General features: G+C 31.4%; 1 long non-coding RNA gene across 1 annotated transcript; it reads right to left on the bottom strand.

The window, feature by feature from the left end:
• Window positions 1–310: 310 nt before the first annotated feature.
• LOC139872610 (uncharacterized) lies at window positions 311–9,766 on the bottom strand. The gene is made up of 3 exons (XR_011767108.1): window positions 9,389–9,766; window positions 7,603–9,181; window positions 311–787 (listed from the first exon to the last, which is right to left on the bottom strand). It is a non-coding gene; the product is annotated as an uncharacterized lncRNA (long non-coding RNA).
• Between the last annotated feature and the right edge of the window lie 13,012 nt (window positions 9,767–22,778).

Below are 22,778 nucleotides of genomic sequence, written 5' to 3'. Positions count from 1 at the left end.
TAATATAGATAGTTTGGACAATTGGGCATGGTTTGAAAATTTGGTTTAAGATGTGCTCTTGAACTTTTTAAGGCGAAAGTTTTTTATTTGATTCATTTTTCATTTTAATAATACGGATAATAATCATAAAAAAAAGATAGTTTATTATTGGGTTTTATCATTATATTTGTAGTTTTGAAATTTTTACTTTATAATTACACTAGATTTATGAGCCCGTGCGATGCACGGGTACTCATAAGCAGAAAAAAATGAAATTAAAAATTGAATATGAATTAACGATACTTCAACGCACCGTGTCACAAGTACTGTTATTGTTGAATTGCTAAAGTATAAAGAATACACATAACAAAACTTGAAAAGTATTTGTTCATACATTTATTCATTACAAAACTACTGTAAAATTGAAGGATTCTTGTAGACATGAAAAAAATAAAAAGCACGCTCTTTAAAGTGATAAGTAAATAAACATTTTGTGTCAGGCTTTAGTCGACTTTCATTTTGAAAATGGCTAAATCCATAAGACACACCTAGGTTTGGTTTTTTCTTCGACTTCTCCTCTTTCAACCTCCATTTGTATTTGCGTTTTGCCAAATTGAAGCATGAAACTCTTTTACGACTACGTAGGCTCGGAGGTAACATCAGGTTGTTTGGAAGATACTAAAGAAAGGGTTTGGAATCGTTACAATGTACGGAGTATTTGGACAGGTAAGCTGCATATTTTGATGTTAATTTCTCCGAAGTTATTATAGCTACACCAAGCATCCATCTTCGCTAAAAGTGTTGTTACCTAAAAAGAAAATATGAGTGCAAGTGATGTTTCATTGACTAATAAAACTTTAATAATACCATAGCATGTTTAAAGCATTTGCGCCTCATAAAAGTTTACTACTGTTATAATTCAGTAGGCTTATAACTACCTTTAGTGGTTTGATTCTTGATGTTATAATTCAGTAGGCTTATAACTACCTTTAGTGATTTGATTCTTGATTAAGAATACTAATAATGAAGTGTAAGAACAAAGATGATAATGGAGAAAGAAAGAAACACTTTGTAAGTGTGTGAAATGGTGCAAGTTTAATGCTTGCATTCATGAGTATTTATAGCCTAAAATCTCAATATAAAAATACATACTTTGTGTACCAAAATTGACTATATGTATACACCAAAATTGACTATCCATATCTATATTATTATTATTATTATAACACTCCCCCTTGGATAGCAATTTTATTTTGTTGAAGATCAACTATAAATTACTGCCTCGTTAAAAACCTTGCTAAAGAAAACCCAGTGGGAAAAAACTTTAGCTAAGGGAAAAAGAGTGCAGCATGGAGTTGACTCCCCCTCAAGTAGACATCGCTTCAGCTGTTACATCTTTTGAACATGTCTCATGCCAATGTTATGAACGTGTGTTCTGAAAATAGCAGTTGGAAGTGCTTTCGTGAAATGATCAGCAGAGTTTTTGCTGGATTGAACATATCTCATTTCAACCTCGTTGTCCTTAATGAGATTTTGAGTGTATGAGAAGAATCTAGGAGGTATGTGTTTGGTTCGGTCACTTTTGATATACCCTTCTTTCATCTGTGCTATGCAAGCTGCATTATCTTCATAGATAATTGTTGGACTTTTATCGCGTTCTAGTCCACAAGAATCAGTAATGATTTGTGTCATTGATCTCAACCAAAAACATTCCCGGGTCGCTTCATGTAATGCAATCACTTCGGCATGATTTGACGATGTAGCAACAAGTGTTTGTTTTTGAGAACGCCATGATATTGCAGTACCTCCATTTAGGAATACATATCCAGTTTGAGATTTAGCTTTATGTGGATCAGATAAATAACCTGCATCTGCATAACCAACCAAATCTTGTTTTGATTCGTTAGAATAAAATAATCCTAAATCAGTAGTTCCTCGAAGGTATCGAAATATGTGTTTGATCCCATTCCAGTGTCTTTTGGTAGGAGCAGAGCTGAACCTTGCCAACAAATTAACTGCAAAAGAAATGTCAGGTCTTGTACAATTTGTAAGATACATAAGAGCTCCAATTGCACTAAGATATGGTACTTCTGGTCCAAGAATGTCTTCTTGATCTTCACATGGACGAAATGGATCAGCTTCAACATTGAGTGATCTAACAACCATAGGAGTACTTAATGGTTTTGCCTTGTCCATATTGAAACGTTTCAAAATCTTTTCAGTATATGTTGTTTGATGTACAAGTAAACCATTAGGCATATGCTCAATTTGTAAACCAAGGCAATACTTGGTTTTTCCGAGATCTTTCATTTCAAATTCTTTCTTTAGAAGTTGAATGGCTTCATAGATCTCTTTATTTGTACCTATGATGTTAAGATCATCAACATAAACAGCTATGATCACATATCCGGATGTTGTTTTCTTAATGAAAACACAAGGGCAAGTAAGGTTATTTGTATACCCTTTGCTTATCAAGTAATCACTTAATCGGTTATACCACATACGTCCCGATTGTTTTAACCCATATAAAGATCTTTGTAATTTAATCGAATACATTTCTTTGGGTTTTGCATTTGATGCTTCTGGTACCTTAAATCCTTCAGGTATCTTCATATATATATCACTATCAAGTGATCCATATAGGTAAGCAGTCACAACATCCATGAGATGCATTTCTAAATTTTTAGAAATTGCCAGACTGATTAAGTATCTAAAAGTAATTGCATCCATAACAGGGGAATAAGTTTCTTCATAATCAATTCCCGGTCTTTGAGAAAAACCTTGAGCTACAAGTCTAGCTTTATACCTTGTAACTTCATTTTTCTCATTTCTTTTTCGGACAAAAATCCATCTGTATCCTACAGGTTTCACATCTTTAGGAGTGAGAATGATGGATCCGAAAACTTTTCTTTTATTGAGTGATTCTAATTCAGCTCGTATTGCTTCTTTCCATTGAGCCCAATCATGTCTATTTTGACATTCAACCATAGATGTTGGTTCTGAATCATCATCATTATTCATGATGTCATATGCAACATTAAATGAAAATTTCTCATCAAGATTTTTCATTTCATTTCGGTTCCATAATATTTTTGAATATGCATAATTGATTGCAATTTCTGTATTGACATCATCAATCTCCTCTGCAGTAGGAGTACTGATTTGTGGTTCTTCTTGAACACTTTCTTTTACTTCATTATCAGCTGATTTTCTTTTTCGAGGATTTTTATCCTTTGAACCAATTGGTCTTCCACGTTTCTGACGTGGCAAAGATTCATGAGTGACGTTATTACCAGCTTTTGGAATTTCAATTCGAGCTGGAGTATTTACTGCTGGTATATATGATTTTGTCACCGTTTTTGTATCTGTAAATGCATCAGGCAATTGATTTGCAAGTTCTTGTATATGCATTATCTTTTGAACTTCTGTCTCGCATTCTTTTGTGCGAGGATCAAGATACTTTAATTGAGGTTCACACCATGAAACATCATTTTCTTTATTTTTCATTTCTCCCCCTAATCTAGGGAACAATGTTTCATTAAAATGACAATCAGCAAAACGTGCTGTAAAAACGTCACCTGTCATAGGTTCAATATACCTTAATATTGAAGATGTTTCATATCCAACATATATTCCCAACCTCCTTTGAGGACCCATTTTTGTACGTTGTGGTGTCGCAATTGGAACATACACTGCACAACCAAATGTTCTAAGATGGGAAATATTTGGCTCTTGACCAAAAGCAAGTTGTAGGGGGGAATATTTATGACTTGCACTTGGTCTGATGCGAATCAATGCAGCAGCATGTAAAATTGCATGACCCCATATAGATACAGGGAGTTTTGTTCTCATTATCAATGGTCTAGCGATTAACTGTAAACGTTTAATCAATGACTCGGCTAAACCATTTTGTGTATGCACATGAGCAACAGAATGTTCAACAACAATTCCTATAGACATGCAATAGTCATTAAATGCTTGAGATGTAAATTCACCAGCATTATCAAGTCTCACCCTTTTAATGGTGTAATCAGGAAAATGAGCTCTCAATTTAATAATTTGGGCAAGAAATTTTGCAAATGCCACATTACGGCTTGATAACAGACAAACATGAGACCATCTGCTAGATGCGTCTATTAGAACCATGAAATATCTAAATGGTCCACATGGTGGATGAATTGGTCCACATATATCACCTTGAATTCTTTCAAGAAACATTGGTGATTCTTTCTCAACCTTAAGTGGTGAGGGTCTAGTTATCAATTTTCCAAGAGAGCAAGATGTACATGGAACCATTGTATCATGATGGATTTTTCTATCCTTTAGTGGATGTCCATGAGTACATTCAATAATCCTTTTCATCATTGTTGATCCTGGATGGCCTAATCTGTTATGCCATAAACTGAATACACCAGGATCAATATATTTTTCGTTAACTACCATATGTATTTCTGGTACATTTATATGTGTATAATGTAATCCAGAACTAAGTCTTGGCAGTTTTTCAACCACATGACTCTTGTCAGTGATACTTAAATATTTCTCATTTTCTGTTGTCACTGACTGATAATCATACCCGTTAAGGTATATGTCGGAGAAACTCAATAAATTTCTGCTTGACTTGGGAGAAAATAAGGCATCATTTATTAAAAATTTTGTACCATTTGGTAGTATGAAATTTGCCTTTCCTATCCCTTTTATCAAGTTAGCAGGTCCTGATATTGTATGTATAGTTCCTTCCGTTGGTTTTAGATCAATAAAATATTTCTCGGATTTAAGTATAGTGTGTGTAGTTCCACTGTCTGCTATACAGAGATCTCCACCACTTGATTGATGTTGTATTCCAGCAAAATTCATATTGAACTTCATATATAAGAAATAAATAGCGAGTACATTAATATTACACAATATTTTAAACGCAAATAAATAGTACTGAAACATTTAGCAAACATAATGACAAAGACAGACGATATTAAATCGTTTATTTTTCGAAAGACACACAACTTAAACATTCAAGAAATCTTCATATAAATCAGATGGTTTCTCAGTGACTGTTGGATCGACGTTATCCACAAAGTTTACTTCCTTTTCTTTATCTTTCAGCGAATCCTGATACATCTTAACAAGATGTTTAGATGTTCGGCAAGTATTAGCCCAGTGGCCCATTCTACCACATCTGTAGCAAGATTCTTCAGAATTTTTAGAAGAATTTTCTTCAACATCTTGTTTAATGGGCTTGTTTTGTGGTTGATATTTATATTTTCGTGGATTACTATTTCTTTGACCACCACGGCCACGACCACGACCACGTCCACGCCCATTACCATTACCATAAGGATGGTTTCTACCATAGTTATGGCTTTTGGCATGATGATGGTGATGGTTATTATAACCACGACCTTGCCCGCGTCCTTGTCCCTGTTTATAATTATTTGCAGTATTTGCTTCAGGGATTGCAAGTGTACCAGTAGGACGGGATTGCTGATTTTTCATTAATAGCTCATCATTTTGCTCTGCAACTAAGAGATATGAATTAAGTTCAGGATATGTTTTGAACTTTAGCATTCTCAAATTTCTTTGCACTGTGATGTTTGCAGCATTCATTGTGGAGAAAGTTTTCTCCATCATGTCTGCATCACTAATTTCATGTCCACAGAATTTAAGTTGTGAACATGTATTATACAGAGCTGAGCTGTATTCATTTACTTTCTTAAAGTCTTGGAACCTTAATGTTCTCCATTGTTCCATTGCAGCTGGAAGTAAAATTTCTCTTTGATTATTGAATCTGCTTTTGAGACCTTCCCATAAAACATGGGGATCTTCTACAGTCACATAATTATTTTGTAAGCATTCATCAATATGTTGATGAATAAAGCAACATGCCGTAGCTTGTTCTTTTTCAGAACAAGTGTTGTTTTCATTTATGGTTTCAAGAATGCCCATTGATTTAAGATGCATTTTTACTTTTATAACCCATGGCATATAGTTGTTTCCAGTTGATTCTAAAGGAGTAAATTTAAGCTTTTCCAGATTCGACATTTTCTATTATCAAAAATTAAAACAAACATCATGATAAATTAGAGTCAATTTATATTCATAAGTATATAAACATTAAACATAAATTTAATATAACATAAATGATAAGTAGGTGACAGTGTCGACCATGTGTAAGCAATCATAAATAAATATTATATAACAAAAATATAAATATTAGTAAACATAAATGAAAATTTGGCGACAGTGTCGACCATATATTTTTTCAGGTGGTATAACCGACCTATATCATTCTGGTGGTATAACCGACCATATATCATTTTGGTGGTATAACCGACCATATATCATTTTGGTGGTATAACCGACCATATATCATTTTGGTGGCAGAGCCAACCATATTTAGTATTAAGATTATCGTGCTGATAACGTGTTATAATTCAGTAGGCTTATAACTACCTTTAGTGGTTTGATTCTTGATGTTATAATTCAGTAGGCTTATAACTACCTTTAGTGATTTGATTCTTGATTAAGAATACTAATAATGAAGTGTAAGAACAAAGATGATAATGGAGAAAGAAAGAAACACTTTGTAAGTGTGTGAAATGGTGCAAGTTTAATGCTTGCATTCATGAGTATTTATAGCCTAAAATCTCAATATAAAAATACATACTTTGTGTACCAAAATTGACTATATGTATACACCAAAATTGACTATCCATATCTATATTATTATTATTATTATAACAACTACTACATATTGATACATACAAACTAATAATTTTATACGCCTTCCCAAATCACTTTCTATTTTTATCACCGTCAACAGGCATCATGTTATCCTTTTGACTCATAAAAGTCAATCAATCTCCACACTTGTAAATTGAATTAAACACAAATAAACTTAACTAAACACTAAAATATAAAAAATGCTCAAATTTAAACGAACATTAATGGATACCTAATTCCATCAACATGAATGAATTCGTGTTCCACTCATTCAATAGTTGCACGAAAAGAAAAAAAAAACATTTATCAAATGAAATTAAACTTAACCAAATCTTGAACATCGTACATTAGAACATAAGCTTACCCAAAATTTGATTACACACCATTATCATACATGATCATTAGCCATTTTGACATGATAAAATCTAACATACAATTTTATACATTATTTATAACAAGATAGCTCCACAAAGTGGCATACAAGTATTGTTCACACTTGACCCTGAAGAGTCACACGTGTATAGATAACATGTTGGGATATTTTATACCAAGGCATGGTCAGAAGTTGACTCATTTTCAGATTGGCTTTAGTGTTATCAAACATAATAAAACTAAAAAAAATGCAGAATATCAACATTAGATTTATTATAATGGTTAACTCATTTAGTGAAGTAAACATACACATACATGTATCTGGAACTACATAGTTGATCATTCACCTACAATAAATGCAAAAGGGTCTGAGCAACAGTTTCTGTACATTAAGGCACATTTCAACAAAAATTTGCATTTATATTTAAAAAGTTGGATCGGGTCAAAGTGTCCATATGGATAGCAAATAAAATGTGATTTATTCTACAATCAAAACAAATTCAATGTTCTTATAAAATATTTGATGCATACCTTCTTGGTTAGGTAATCCCATGTAACTTGAGCAACACAGTATTACGATCATTCAAAATCCGCCACGTTTACTAATACATCGTCAGGCATTTCGATTTCTGATATGTCGTCTTCTGCTGGGTTGAGAGTACCATTTCCGATGTTTAAAAAATAGAAGACGACATATTAGCAAATGGTGGTTATTATCCCATTTGCTAAAAACTGCATTCTAAAATCATAAAAACAACATGAAGACCAACCAACCAAAAGTTTAAACCATAAACAATATATTACCATTTAAACCCGCCCAATTTGTCCCCACTGACTTCAGGTCAATCACCCACATATCCCTACTCAAATCTAGTGGTTCAATATGCACTTTCATCCATTTAAATCTCCTAATCTCCAATAATTCCAACAATCAGTCAAAAAGTATAAGAAATCGACTACCCGGATTCAACAATGATATAGCAACATTAGTAATATCGATCGTACACCTAATTCCAATAACCTTAACATTGTCAAATGGTTTAAGTGCGAAATCCTTCAAAACCCATATAATCTTAACATTCAAAGAAATAGATAAAAAGTGAGATATTCATGTGAATATAAACACAAAAAACTAAAACCGATATGAACTTGAATATTTCCTCAAAATAATCATCAAAATCAGAACACGAAAAATAGTGAAGTCACCTAAAAATAATTAAATGTAAACGAAATTACCTGATAACGAAGAATGATAAAAGAAGAGAGGAATGGTGATTTTAAATTGCTTAGACACCTACTGAAGACACACAAGACCAATGTCATGCAACCATCAAAAGTGAGATCAGATAGATTAAAAAGTGTTTTCACTTACTAACTGACCCGTCCAATAGAACCCACTACAAGTAAGACATTGACTTAACAAAGTAACAAATATAACAGAATCTGAAAATGAAAGAAAGAGAAACATACGGTACGGAATTATCTTTACACAACAAATTTAAACTTCCGAGACAAAATCTGTGATCATCGGCATCATCCAAAGTTGAATGACAAAGACATTCAACGAAAACAAAAATATTCATAAGTAACCAAAATAAGATGATTGTAAAGATGTAAAAAAATTAAGTAAACAAATTTTCAGAAACAGACCTGAAATTGAGGAAAAAAGTTGAATGTAATAGGCTATAATACGTTATTAAGTGAAATCAATCCTGAATGTAATTTACTGGAGCAAAAAACGATGGTGAACATGTACTTACCTTGAACAACGGTAACCACAAAGCAATTGAAACATAATCCCGATTGAGAAATCTGATAATTGATGCTTACAATTTAAAAACATAAGGTTCAGATTAAGAAATAAAATATTTTACTAAAAAATCAGACAATTAACAAAACCTATTGTCAAATCGTACTGCTATACAACTTTGAGTCAGCCCTTTATCGTTGCGTATTAGTGAAGATTGAAGGGAAATTGTGGCATGTGCATCAGTTAGTCGACTAATTATAAAAGTCGAAAACTCAAAATAAACAATGATTCGACACTATCTTTCTTTCATAAACAATGAAAACAACTTTGTCACTAACCATTGTGTAAAACCAACATTACCTGCAATAAAAAAATAGTATAAAACTACAATATGTTAACCTGTTGATTTGAAAGAAATGATAGAATTACCGAAATCACAACTCCATGAAATTAGATAAAATAAAGTTGTATAATGCAAAGTATAAACATATATCTGTGCAAATTATAAACATATATAATATAATTCTGCGTAGAAATTAGATTAAGACTTTACAATTGTGAAATTACCTTGTATGACATGATGATGACGGCTAGGGTTCTCGGACGTAGGACTGTGAAGATGATGTTGTAGGTAGAATAAAAATTGCCTTAAGAGATCATATCGTTTTTCTTTAATCGCATAGTGATTTTTCGAAAATAAAAAACCCTAATTTGAAGATTTCTGGGCATCGGCTATAGTTTAGAGATTAGGCTTTTTGTTCACTAACTTGTTAAGCATCAATGGATGTGTCGACGATGAATACTGGATTGGATGAATAACCTTGTGATTTTCTCAGTCGATTGAGATGTCGTCGACTATGGATACCAGATTGGATACTGGTTACGATGGTAACCTTGTGAATCGCCGATTGAATTTTTGGTTTATCAATCGCACCTGATTGATTCAATTGGTGACTGATTGCATTTTGGGTTTATAAATAGCATCGGGGTGAATTTTTGGTTTATATTAACCCTAATTTTGAAAGTAACTGCCAGCCTCTTTGTGAAGGACACGTGTCAGTAGTGGTAATTAGGGATTTATTTAATTCAAAATTCTAAAAAAATTAGAAATGCTGAGGAGTAACCAGGAAGCGCCATGTGAATATATCTTACCGGATTAGTAATATAGAAGATATTCTAGTGGGTAATGCATAGTGATTATTACCGACTTTTGTTTCATGAATTTTTCGTTTGCGTAAACACTTTAAATAATTAAATTATGTGTGTAATTAGTTAAATTATTATAAAAAGTTAAAGTAAGCATATTTGGTATGTTTAATTGGTTTTTTTGTAAAATTTTATATAGCACTGTATGAATATAATATTTAACGCAAAAATATATAATTTGTACAACACTAACCATTCCGCCCAAAACAACGCGTAGTTAACCCTAAGTACTAATTCCGCCCACACACCCGGAGTACGGAGTATATGTTAGTCATAGGGTGTGTTTGGGTGAAAATAGCTGGAGCTGTAGCTTATAGTTGGAGCTGGAGCTTATGGACTAGAGCTGGAGCTGGAGCTTATTTTTAAAGCTGGTAGCTGGAGCTTATTATTTTTTATAAGTGTTTGGTAAACTAGCTAGAGCTTATTTTTCAGTTCATAAGCTCTACTTTTTTCATAAGCTACTACAAGTAGCTTATTTTTTAAGAGCTTATGATTTTCATAAGCTCTGCTTTTTATGTCTACCAAACAAAGCTTATGACTTGGAGCTTATTAAAATCATAAGCTCAAGCTCTCATAAGCTCCAATAAGCTACTCAGCCAAACATACCCATAGCCATGTTTAATATTTATTTTGTTTTCATGTAATTATTTCAATATAATTCTTATAACTTGTTATTTTCTCGTGCTCATATCTTCGTCAAAACTATGAAAACTCAGACTTTGATTTGAAAACACAAAAAAATATCATGTCTTCATGTACCATCAATTCACTACTTTTTTAATGGTGGTATATATTGACCCTATAGGGAGGTTTTACCGAATTCGTTTACGGACCCCTACCCGGAACCACTGCCGAATGGATGTGTTCCCGGGTACTGTCGATCGGGTTCGGGTTTTCGCCCGAACGTGTGTGTTACGTGCAATGATGAGGGTCGTTGAAAGAAATGATCTACTGAATTAAAAAAAATCGCCGTTCAAAAAAAATAGTAAATCTGTCAATTAAACGTATAATTTTAGCCATTTAAGAAAATGTTGAGCCCTAATAATTGACCAAAAAGTCCAAAAACCCCTAGGCCAACACATACAAGTAGTCGATCACATTGCTATTAACAGAATCTTAAAATTGTCTACTCTTTATATTTTTTTTACAGCGATTGGAATCGCCCAAGGGGAACTAAAAATCCCCTGTTGTGATCATCTTCCGTTTTGACTATGCCGATGCAGCGATAATAACCCCGCCCCCGTCGCTGTTCGGGAGAAAACCTTGAAACCAATCACACCTATGATTTTTGTCATACCTCAAAACTCAAAATAACTTTGCTTTAGTGTTTTTTACTAAAACAAAATTATTTTATGATATTTGTCATATAAGTTTATGTGTATGATAATATCAATATTCACTTTTACACATTAATTCACGTAAATTTGTTATAAACAATGATAAAAAGCCGCGCTTTGCTGCGGGGTAGTTTTGATCGGTTAACGGTCGGTTAACTAAGTATTTAGAAAAACGGTAATGTGAAAAAAGTAAAAGTTTGATCGGTTAACGGTTGGTTAATTGAACGGCTTAAAAAATAGTTAACGATTGGTTAATTGTATGTTCAAAAAATGATTGGTTTTCTTGTTTACATCACTTTGGGTACAAACGAAAAATAAGCATAATAAACATTAAAAAGTTGTATGTATAACGACATCAATACTGTGGTGTTTATCAAATATCAAATCAAATATACTTTATATATGTAACCTAGTGTACTAGCCTGTATATTGTACAATGGAGTAAGAGAGAATTTTTGCCAATATTAATATTTAATATTTAATATAAATATATAAATATAATGATAGATTCTGATACTGATACTGATATGATAAGCCATGTTACGGATTACTGATGTGTAAAATTGTGTCTATAATTTATAATGGAAAACACCGGTTAAAAGATTACTACACACTAACGGGCAGTGTACCCGATCGTGCAATAGTATAAAGTTGGTAAATCCGAAATCGTTCCAAGGACAGTCTAAAATGAGAATTAAGATTGCAACTAATGAAAATAAACTAAGTTAATATATTAAAATTGAAAGTACGAGATAATGGGTTTTGTGGTTATTTAACGATTAGCCAAATCAAGATTTGATCGAAAGTAAAAACAATATTTTTGGATTTTAGATTTATAAAAAATTAAAACAAGAAAGCAATTAAGATAGTTTTGATATCAAATGAAATGAAAATGCCTGTCTAGACCTTTTACCCTCGGAATTGGATGTTTTTATACTTTAGCCCGATTTAAGACTCAATACATGCAAATTACTCAGTCGACCTGCCAAGAGTTCTCTTTAACAAGTACTCAAACTAGAATTACTAGATGTAGGGTTCCCTGGCACCTAAGACCTTTTCGTTTGTGACTAATTAATTAACTAGATCACAGATTTGAATAACAATTGCCTTTGCGTTCGCTCTACACAATTCACCCATATATCGTCTAACCGTTTAAACTTAATTTATCCCCTTGGTCCGGTTTAGCAAACAATCAATTAAGACAAATCAATTGTAAACTAGTGTATTAAATCAACAAGAGTTCTCTTTATCAAACAAATACACTAATCAATCAAGTTCATAAAGTTAAACATCAATAAGAATTGATCTTTTATTCAAACTATTGAAATAAACATGCAATAAGTTCATAAATCATAAATCATAACATCCAAATCCTCGGTTATTAATCTAGACAAGCATTATAAGTTTAGCCAACAATCATGGCTGAAAACAAAATCAAAAATAAACAAATAGGAGAATTCATTATGATAATAAAGAATTAAACCTAGTGAAAATAGTGATCTTTAATGATGAACGAATCGACAAGTGTTTCCGGAATGATTAGATTGATTGGATGATGTTGGGAATCCCCAAAAATCACCTAAAATCGCCTTGGAGCTGCAGCAATTCGTCTGGAAAAAATGTTAAAAAGTTAGGGTTTAATTTCCCTATTTATAGCCCCAAAAACCGACCCAGTGTCGACCCGCGCCGCGGCCTGGTAAGCCGCGCCGCGGCTTAAGCCTTGCCAAAAATTCATCTTTTATCAATTGTCTCGACCTTCAAAAATAGCTATAACCCGCGCCGCGGGTTCCACAGCCGCGCCGCGGCTTAACTCCTGCACAGAATCCTCCTTCATTTTTCACCATAAAATGCCCAAAACCAACTTGCAACATCATATTAAGGCACCGCTGATAAAATAACATAGAACATACCTCAAAATGATCTAAAAAGCGTACAAAAGATCTTCTCGGCTCTCGAAACCCAAATCTAACAAATGTCTTCAAAAATAGCTCCAATTCGTATCCAATGGACCAAAATGCGACCGATATTGCGCGAATAAATATGTGTAAATTAAGCAATATCAAACCACCCCACACTAGAGTCTTGCTTGTCCTCAAGCAACTTAACTCGAAAGAAAATGACATTGTCTTCAAAGCAAGTATAGAATCAACGAACCAACAACCAAATATCAACTAGCGTGGGTACGAATATGGAGAAAATACTAACCATGGCTCCACCTTGCATTCCTCAAGCAATCTCACATATACCTCGAGCAAATGAATGAACAAGTAACCAAATGATCTTCTTACAAATAAACGAACCAATATAACTTGAATCATTTGAGCAAAAGTAACATCTCGAACAATATATATGTTGGTCCCTTGATTAACAACAGGAGTATTGTAGAGGGGGGTGAATACAATTTCTCTTTAATTAACTTAACAGTTAAACACAATTTAGTATTCAAGCAAGTAAATTAAATAGAGTTAGAGGTAATTTTCAACGGTTATTCTTTATTGATAAAATCACAAAGAATTACAACTATCCTTGGCGAAATGATAGTTGGTTGATACAGATTTACCTAGATTATAGCTATGAGGATAAACTTAAAGCTATTACATGTTTTGGACTCTAAATAATAAAACTCACACCACTAGTTGTTACAATAGTGGATACAACAATTTATAGTAGTCCTATTAACCGTCTAATGATTCTATTGTCCACTTGTACATATGATGTCTGTACTTGTGAGGACAACTGCATCAGAGAGCATGCTCTCCTCTTTCCTCTTTGGTAGCTATTTGCAGGAACACCCCAATTCGGTTCGGCACCACTATTTGTTTAAACAAATAGAATGTTGTGTTTCCTAGGTATTGACAAAGTATAGCACATGTCTGCACATGCGTTAAACTTCTGCATTCCCACGTGGTCTTGTAAGGTCACTTGTCCTTTCCTGTTCAACTTTGTCTTTGACTTCTGTTGAATAGTACAATTAATGTAGACCACTCAGGAAACTACTATGCTTGTAATGGAGCATAGCTGTCTTGTGTAGTAAGCTGCATTCCAGCTATGCTGGTTCTTCATTGCTGAGACACTTGATATTATTAAGTTGCTGAGTATACATCATGTGCTGATTGTTTAACGACCCGTCCTAATCCATCTGGACGAATACATTACATATGGTTACATTGCGAGGTTCTGACCTCTATATGATACATTTTACAAACATTGCATTCGTTTTTAAAAGACAAACTTTCATCACATCGAAAGTTGATAGCCATGCATACCATTTCAGAATATCCAATCTATAATTGACTTAATAATAATCTTGATGAACTCAACGACTTGAATGCAATGTCTTTTGAAATATGCCATGAATGACTCCAAGTAATATCTCTAAAATGAGCAAATGCACAGCGGAAGATTTCTTTAATACCTGAGAATAAACATGCTTTAAAGTATCAACCAAAAGGTTGGTGAGTTCATAGGTTTATCATAATAATCATTTCAATATTTTAATAGACCACAATATTTTCATTTTCATTAATATTGATCTGCATAAAAATCATTCATATGGATTGAACACCTGGTAACCGACACTAACAAAATGCATCTAGAATATCCCAAAAAAAAAATCGAAGTACTAAAGCAGTTCAAATTCTCTGACTGGGGCTTGTCAAGGCCCATATATCTGTCTTTAGGATTCGCGTTAATTGGTGGCAATTATAATAAACACCAATTCTTAGGCTACCAAGTTCAACAAGGGCGGTATCCGGTATAACAATTCAACCATAGAATGTAGTTTCGATTACTTGTGTTTATTTCGTAAAACATTTCTAAAAGCAGCGCATGTATTCTCAGTCCCAAAAATATATATTGCAAAAGCATTTAAAAAGGGAGCAAATGAAACTCACAATACTGTATTTTGTAGTAAAAATACATATGACAGCACTGGACAAGTGCAGGGTTTGGCCTCGGATTCACGAACCTATATCATTTGTATATTTATTAATACACATAATCGTAATCGAACAAATTTATTTATTATATCATAATTTATATATTATATATTTAATTTATGTATATATTCAATATGATTAATATCTATATAGTTATATTAATATATTTATATACATTATTGTTCAGTGTTATATTAAAATTTAATAGTTTGTTATATGTACGAATTTAAATAAATAATATTAGTAAGTTTGATTTATATAGTTATGTGAAATATTAATAATTATAGTATATGTAATAAGTATATTTTATGTACAAAATATTTATCTGTTTAAAATGATAGTTTTTGATAATAATAATAATAATAATGATGTACTAATAATAATAATGATAAATTTATTAATAATAATACTACTAATTAGTAATTCACTTAAATTATAATTTTATCCATAGTTTTTAAATCCATACATTTATATATATTCTTATAATCTTAATGATAATATCTTTAAAACTTTTATTGTCATAATTATAATACTATTATTAAAACCTTTTTATTCCTAATCATAATAATCATAATCTTTGTGTTAAATTTCTATACTAATGCCTATAGCTTCTTATAACATTAATTTGTAACTATGATCATAATTTTTACATGTATTCGTATAATTATAACTAGTTTCTAAAATCTTTATCATATCATCTTTTATTATATATTTTTGTTATTAACATTTTTAATATTCTTAAAATCTTAATAAAAATACTAACAATAATAATAATACTACTAATAATAAGTATGATATTAATAATAATACTAATAATTTACAAATAATAATACTAGTAATAATAATGGTAATGATATAACTTGTATTAATGTTAATAATAATAATGATTTACTTAATAACAATAATAATAATAATAATAATAATAATAATAATAATAATAATAATAATTGAAATAATAATAATAATAATAATGATAATAATAATGAAGAATAACAACTTTTGAAGAAAGCTTTAAAAAAAACGCCACTGACGGGACTCGAACCCGAGACCTCACGCTCATACAAACACCCCTTTACTATTCTTTCTACCTTGCCTTTTCTGAAATAAACCCACTAAAAAAAACTATAACCAGTAATTCATCCTTCCTATATCTTCTTCTTCTACATCTTAATCAAATCAACCATAATCCACACACACTTAATAATCAATTATCAAAATGATTTTCGGATATTAAAGTAATTTAAAGACACACATAATGAGTGATTAAGTAGTTTGAAATATATATATATATATATATATATATATATATATATATATATATATATATATATATATATGTATATATATATATGTATATATATATATGTATATATATATGTATATATATGTATATATGTATATATATGTATATATATATAACCAAACACTCCTGCCCGTCGCTGTTCTAAGAAGAAAAAAAATTGATTTTAGTTTTGGGTACGTATTTGACAAGGATTATAACACAAAGTACTTTGAAAATCAATCCTAGAAACCTTTGGAATCGTAAATTGATCTTAAAACATTCATACGAATTCGAATTTGATCAATGTTCATAAGTTTGACTTTTTGGAAACAAAACTTTGACTCGAAAATTCACACTCGATATCATGAATTGGGATTTAAGATTTTGCAGAAAGTTTGAGTGTAGGATTCCTAACACAACTGCAATTCTAGTTTTTGAAATTGATTTGAAATAGAAGCTTTTGGAAAAATAAAGCACGAACAGAGGAAGTAAATGGGTTTAGTTTATTTTTCTGTTTTATTCTTCACTTAATAGCAGTTAGGGTAGTGATATTTAATAAGGATGATGAAAATCGAATGCCTTTTGTCAATAAAATAAGATAATTGTTCGTTGTGAAATTGAATGATGTCGACTAAAACTCACAGGTAAAAGAAGATGGAAGGAAAAAAAACAGATATTGATAATGATAGATAATAAATTCTTACGTGTAATTGAATATATCTGTTTATATATCTATAATCATAATAATAACTAAAATTATAATTCTTCTACTAATTATAATAAAAATGGTATTAATAATGATAAATATAATATTAGTAATTATACACATTAATTGTATATAATTTCATACCTATATATTATATATAGTAATATTAACAATACTGATTTTTCAATATTAATACTAGTATTTATTTCAATAATTTTAATGAGAGTAGTAATAACAATATTAATATAATAATTATATTTTAACTTGTAATTAAAATAAATATATTACTATTATATATTATTATTAATGTCGTATTGATAACATATTCTATGATAATATATCTTGAATATTTATTATATATTACATTATATATGTATATATTCATTTGAATTACAACTTAATTATTTTATGTATTATTTTAAATATTCAATTCAATTCAACTGATTAGATTGTATTCTATTATCTCAAATTTTTATATATACCCTTATTTATATTTACATATACATACATATATATATACATATTTATTTACAACAATTGTTCGTGAATCGCAGGGAATGGTCAACAGATAAATGACTTCATGAAATAGTTCAAAATTCTGAGACTCAACTCTACAGACTTTGCTTATCGTGTCGAGATCATATAAAGATTTAAGTTTAAATTTGGTCGAAAATTTCCGGATCGTCACAGTACCTACCCGTTAAAGAAATTTCGTCCCAAAATTTGAATGAGGACGTCATGGCTAACAATAAAAATGTTTTCATGCCGAATATGAGTTGATAAATAGAGTTTTATCATCATTGAGTAATATGGATATAACAATTTGATTACGTGAAGAGTTCGAGTGAAGCTATCACAAAAGAGTGAAATGAGTAAATAAAGATTTATCTTAACCTCTGATGTAGTTAAAGCTGATTTCCGAAATTCTAAGGATTTAAAGATAAGCTTCAAAATCTATCTAAGATTTGATTCTTCGGTAATTCAGGAAATTAGGATCTCTATAATTAAATGCGGAGATCTGCCTTGATTTCTTTATCAGATATTTCACTATAAATTAACTTCTTCCGTTCCATTACTTTTACCACTCCTATACTCAATTTCCAAATTCAAAAGATTGTGAAAATGCTTAATCCAGTTCTGATCCTTGTCCTTATCCTGACTATCGCAACAATTATTCTCCTTTTCCAACTTCCACCGGAGGAATCTATTTTCTTTTACTTCGCCCTTGGGGTTATAGTGTTTTTAATTCTCCCGTGTCTTTATGTTGCGATAAACATTGACATACACGGTTTGTAATTTATGTGTTGTCGTTGGGATTTATATCTTTCCTTATTTTTTAGAGTCATTGCTTCTGTCTTTCAATAATCATTGACATCCATAGTTAATGCTCTCTTCTATTTGCTGCGATTCATACTCTCATTTCTATTTCGGAGCTTCATATTCTCCCTTATATTTCGGAGCTCTTTGCCTTTTTATTCTCTTCTCGACTCTAAGTACAACAAGTAATAGTCCAGAGTTCGTAGGTATATGATTTCAAATGAATCTATTAATATTATTAAGCAGAAGTTATTTGTAATAGCACGATTTAATTAGCAACTGCTGGAATCACAAAATAAATAGAATCATCAAGAAAATACGTTCTTGATATATTTAGAGGTTAAATAGAATGTAAGAATCGTGTAACATGGCACATGATGATGGTACTGTGAATCATCATGTTTCATTAGAAACTCAGCATGACTTACTGTAATATAATCACGTTGATCAAGTGTCATTATATTATACTAGCTCATGCATCAATTTCCAATACTACTTCAAAACATTCATAATTCAAATTCGAATTTTTTTTATTTTTTTTTAGAATTTTGGAAACTAAAACAGTTTCTTTTATGATATAACACAGATAGAGCGGAGAGATAATTAATATCGAACAAGAATATTTATGAAGATATCTTCAGAAATATTGAGGATATTAATAATGAAAGATACGATAATATCTTAGAATTTTAGAAACAAATTGTGATGAAGAAATTCATTCACGATGATTTAGAACAATTTACGGAACAAGGTATTCGCTAAAGATTTCATCAGAACAGAATCATCAGGATTCTTTATGTACAAGTTTAGTCTTTGTGATTTGTTTAGAATCTCCTTCATGGTTTGCTCAATTCATTTTTCAGTATCAAAATCTTTGAGCTTTTTCTATACTTCATTCTTTATCATCAAACTTTTGGCTGTTAAGGCAGTCTTCAGTTTTCACTGATTCATCAGCTTTTTCAAAAGTTGAAGTATCGATTCGCAAACTGGGTGCTTTTCAGAATTTCAGAATGAAAGATCATAATTCTAAGAGATAAATGTTATATGTATACATATAACTGTTGTTGTAGAATTGTTGCGAGATTCAAAATACTGATTGCTGATTCTCAGTAATTGGTATGACAATTCTTGTTACAAGATGCGGATGAGTATATGATGGGGTTTCGATAAATATAATGATTTTTCGAAAAATCAAAGTTTAATAAAGTTACTGGTAAGTTTACAGCTAATGTAGTGGAATATAAACGGTTCCCCGGTAACGATGACGAAAGGCAAACTTATATATCAAGGTTATAATAAGGCTAAACCGAATGAAAGTTGAAGTTGATTTGCTGGAGCTGTGACAAAATTGGCTAATTTGGAAAGGAATTGCAATGTTATTTTCGGTAATAACAATGCCAAAGGAACTAGCACGGATACCTGTTAATGTTTACTCAGGTTCCAAGAGTTTTCAGGTGCATAACTATATGCATCAATCTTTTCTCCCGTAGATGAAGTGCTGTTGGTTCATCCTCTCGATTGAGGTGTTTTTAAGAATCATGAAAGGTATGAACGCAGATTTTAATCGTCAAGATACAAATGAGGTTTAAGATGAAATCAAGTGGCAAACTTGAAGAAATGTTTAATTTCATATGTTATAATCAATATTTTAATTCATTTTAATTGTCCAATGTTATTAGTCCACAATTAGTAGTCCACAATCAGTAGTTCAACAATTCATATATAATTTAATATATAATATTCGAATTAATTAATATGTGTCGTGACCCATTATATACATGTCTCAGACTCGATCATAACTCAAAGTATATATATTATTTAGAATCAACCTCAACCCTGTATAGCTAACTCGAACATTACCTCATATAGAGTGTCTATGGTTATTCCAAATAATATATATAGATGCCATCGATATGATATGTCAAAACATTGTATATGTGTCCCGATTTATACGACAATATTTAAAGTGCGTAAAATAAATAACAGAAATTAAATGACGATAAATAAAATTGCGAGAATTAAAATTGCGATAAATAAATTGCGATAAATAAAATGTAATACAGAATTAACAGTTAGCTAGGAACAGTTAGCTAGAATTTTTTTAGCGTGGATTCTCAACAAAATTTCTCATAGTTAATTTGTCTGTTTCTAACAAATTTTATTTTGTCAAATGTTTTCTTCATTATGCCACTTGTTGGATTCTGATAGTTCAAAATCCAATTATGAAATTGAATGAAAATGGCTATTTTGCTGTGAACGGATACATATATCTGTGGATGTAAGTAGGATAATAATTGACCGTTAAATCAGATTCGAATAATGTACAGTGTAACTTGTTATTGTGAAATCTAAATATTCTTCGGGTATTACCTACCCGTTAAAATATTTTCACCATTAACAATTTGTACAAAAGAATTTTTAATTACAATTCTTATGAAAATATATATACATATATATTTTCTTCAGATGTAATCATGGATTTAATGAGTCAATGTGATATTAATCTCATTTGATTTACCATTAGAACAAGAATATATAATCTCTAAAACATTAGAGATTACATAATCGCCATGTCGAACGAAGATAAATGATGTAGAACTCCATGTAGAACGATGATTATACTCGAGGTACAGAATGAGATGTTGAGGCGTGTGATGTTGAAACTTGGGTTGTTGGTGGTACTGGTGTTGATGTTGGTGGTACTGTTGGTACTGGTGATGTTGCTGAAGCTGGTACATTTTGTACCATACTCTCCAAATTGATTACTCGATCGCGAAACTCATTGACTTCTTCCATTATTCCGGGATGATTGTCGGTTCGGACGAGTGGATGAATAAGATCCAAAATTCGAGATGGTATATAGTCATGACGAGATAATCTGGAAATGAGAGAGAAAAAGGTATTACGAATAGGTTCGCCGGTAAGTGCTTCAGGTTCTTCGCTAAGAGGTGAATTCAATTGATGGAAAGGATCACCTTCTTCTTGTCTCCAATGATTTAGTAGACTACGAACCCATCAGATGAATTGGGGATGGCTGATTGGTTGATTCATTCTGGTGACGCTGCTTTCAGAGCTTAGGTGAACATCTATGTTGGAATCTGAGGGACTTGAACTAGTGGAGAGTTCCATTTCATACGATTGAATAAAGGATTTTTCGATATGAAATGATTTCCGGCTATCGGATGATATTCTAATTACATAGGATATCTATATAGAGCAAAAGATTTCGTAGATTACGGAGGAATTTACGGCATATATCAGGCAAGTTTACAGTAACAGATGCGCTAAGATATGAATTTTGTCTATACACTATTCATGTAATCAATGAAGTAAGATGTGTCTAGACTAAGAATGATAAGCAGGTAATTTTTGACACGAAATGATAAGAAAAACTTTTGACATGCAGACACGGTTGAAGTCCAGACCCACTAATGCATCTAAACAACTATCAGTTAGACACACTAATGCAAGACCTGGTTCGCTAAGACCACCGCTCTGATACCAACTTTAATGAACCGTCCTAATCCATCTGGACGAATACATTACATTTGGTTACATCGCGAGGTTCTGACCTCTATATGATACATTTTACAAACATTGCATTCATTTTTAAAAGATAAACTTTCATCACATCAAAAGTTGACAGCCATGCATACCATTTCAGAATATATCCAATCTATAATTGACTTGATAATAATCTTGATGAACTCAACGACTTGAATGCAACGTCTTTTGAAATATGCCATGAATGACTCCAAGTAATATCTCTAAAATGAGTAAATGCACAGCGGAAGATTTCTTTAATACCTGAGAATAAACATGCTTTAAAGTGTCAACCAAAAGGTTGGTAAGTTCATAGGTTTATCATAATAATCATTTCAATATTGTAATAGACCACAATATTTTCATTTCCATTAATATCGATCTGCATAAAAATCATTCATATGGATTGAACACCTGGTAACCGACATTAACAAAATGCATCTAGAATATCCCAAAAAAAAAAAAAATCGAAGTACTAATGCAGTTCAAATTCTCTGACTGGGGCTTGTCAAGGCCCATAGATCTATCCTTAGGATTCGCGTCAATTGGTGGCAATTATAATAAACACCAATTCTTAGGCTACCAAGTTCAACAAGGGTGATATCTGAAAGGACCCGTTCATATACAT

The sequence above is a fragment of the Rutidosis leptorrhynchoides genome, chromosome 10 (assembly GCF_046630445.1).
Source record: "Rutidosis leptorrhynchoides isolate AG116_Rl617_1_P2 chromosome 10, CSIRO_AGI_Rlap_v1, whole genome shotgun sequence".
Classification (NCBI taxonomy): Eukaryota; Viridiplantae; Streptophyta; class Magnoliopsida; order Asterales; family Asteraceae; genus Rutidosis; species Rutidosis leptorrhynchoides.
Note: the sequence above shows the minus strand (reverse complement) of the source record. Positions and strands in the feature narration are given on the sequence as shown.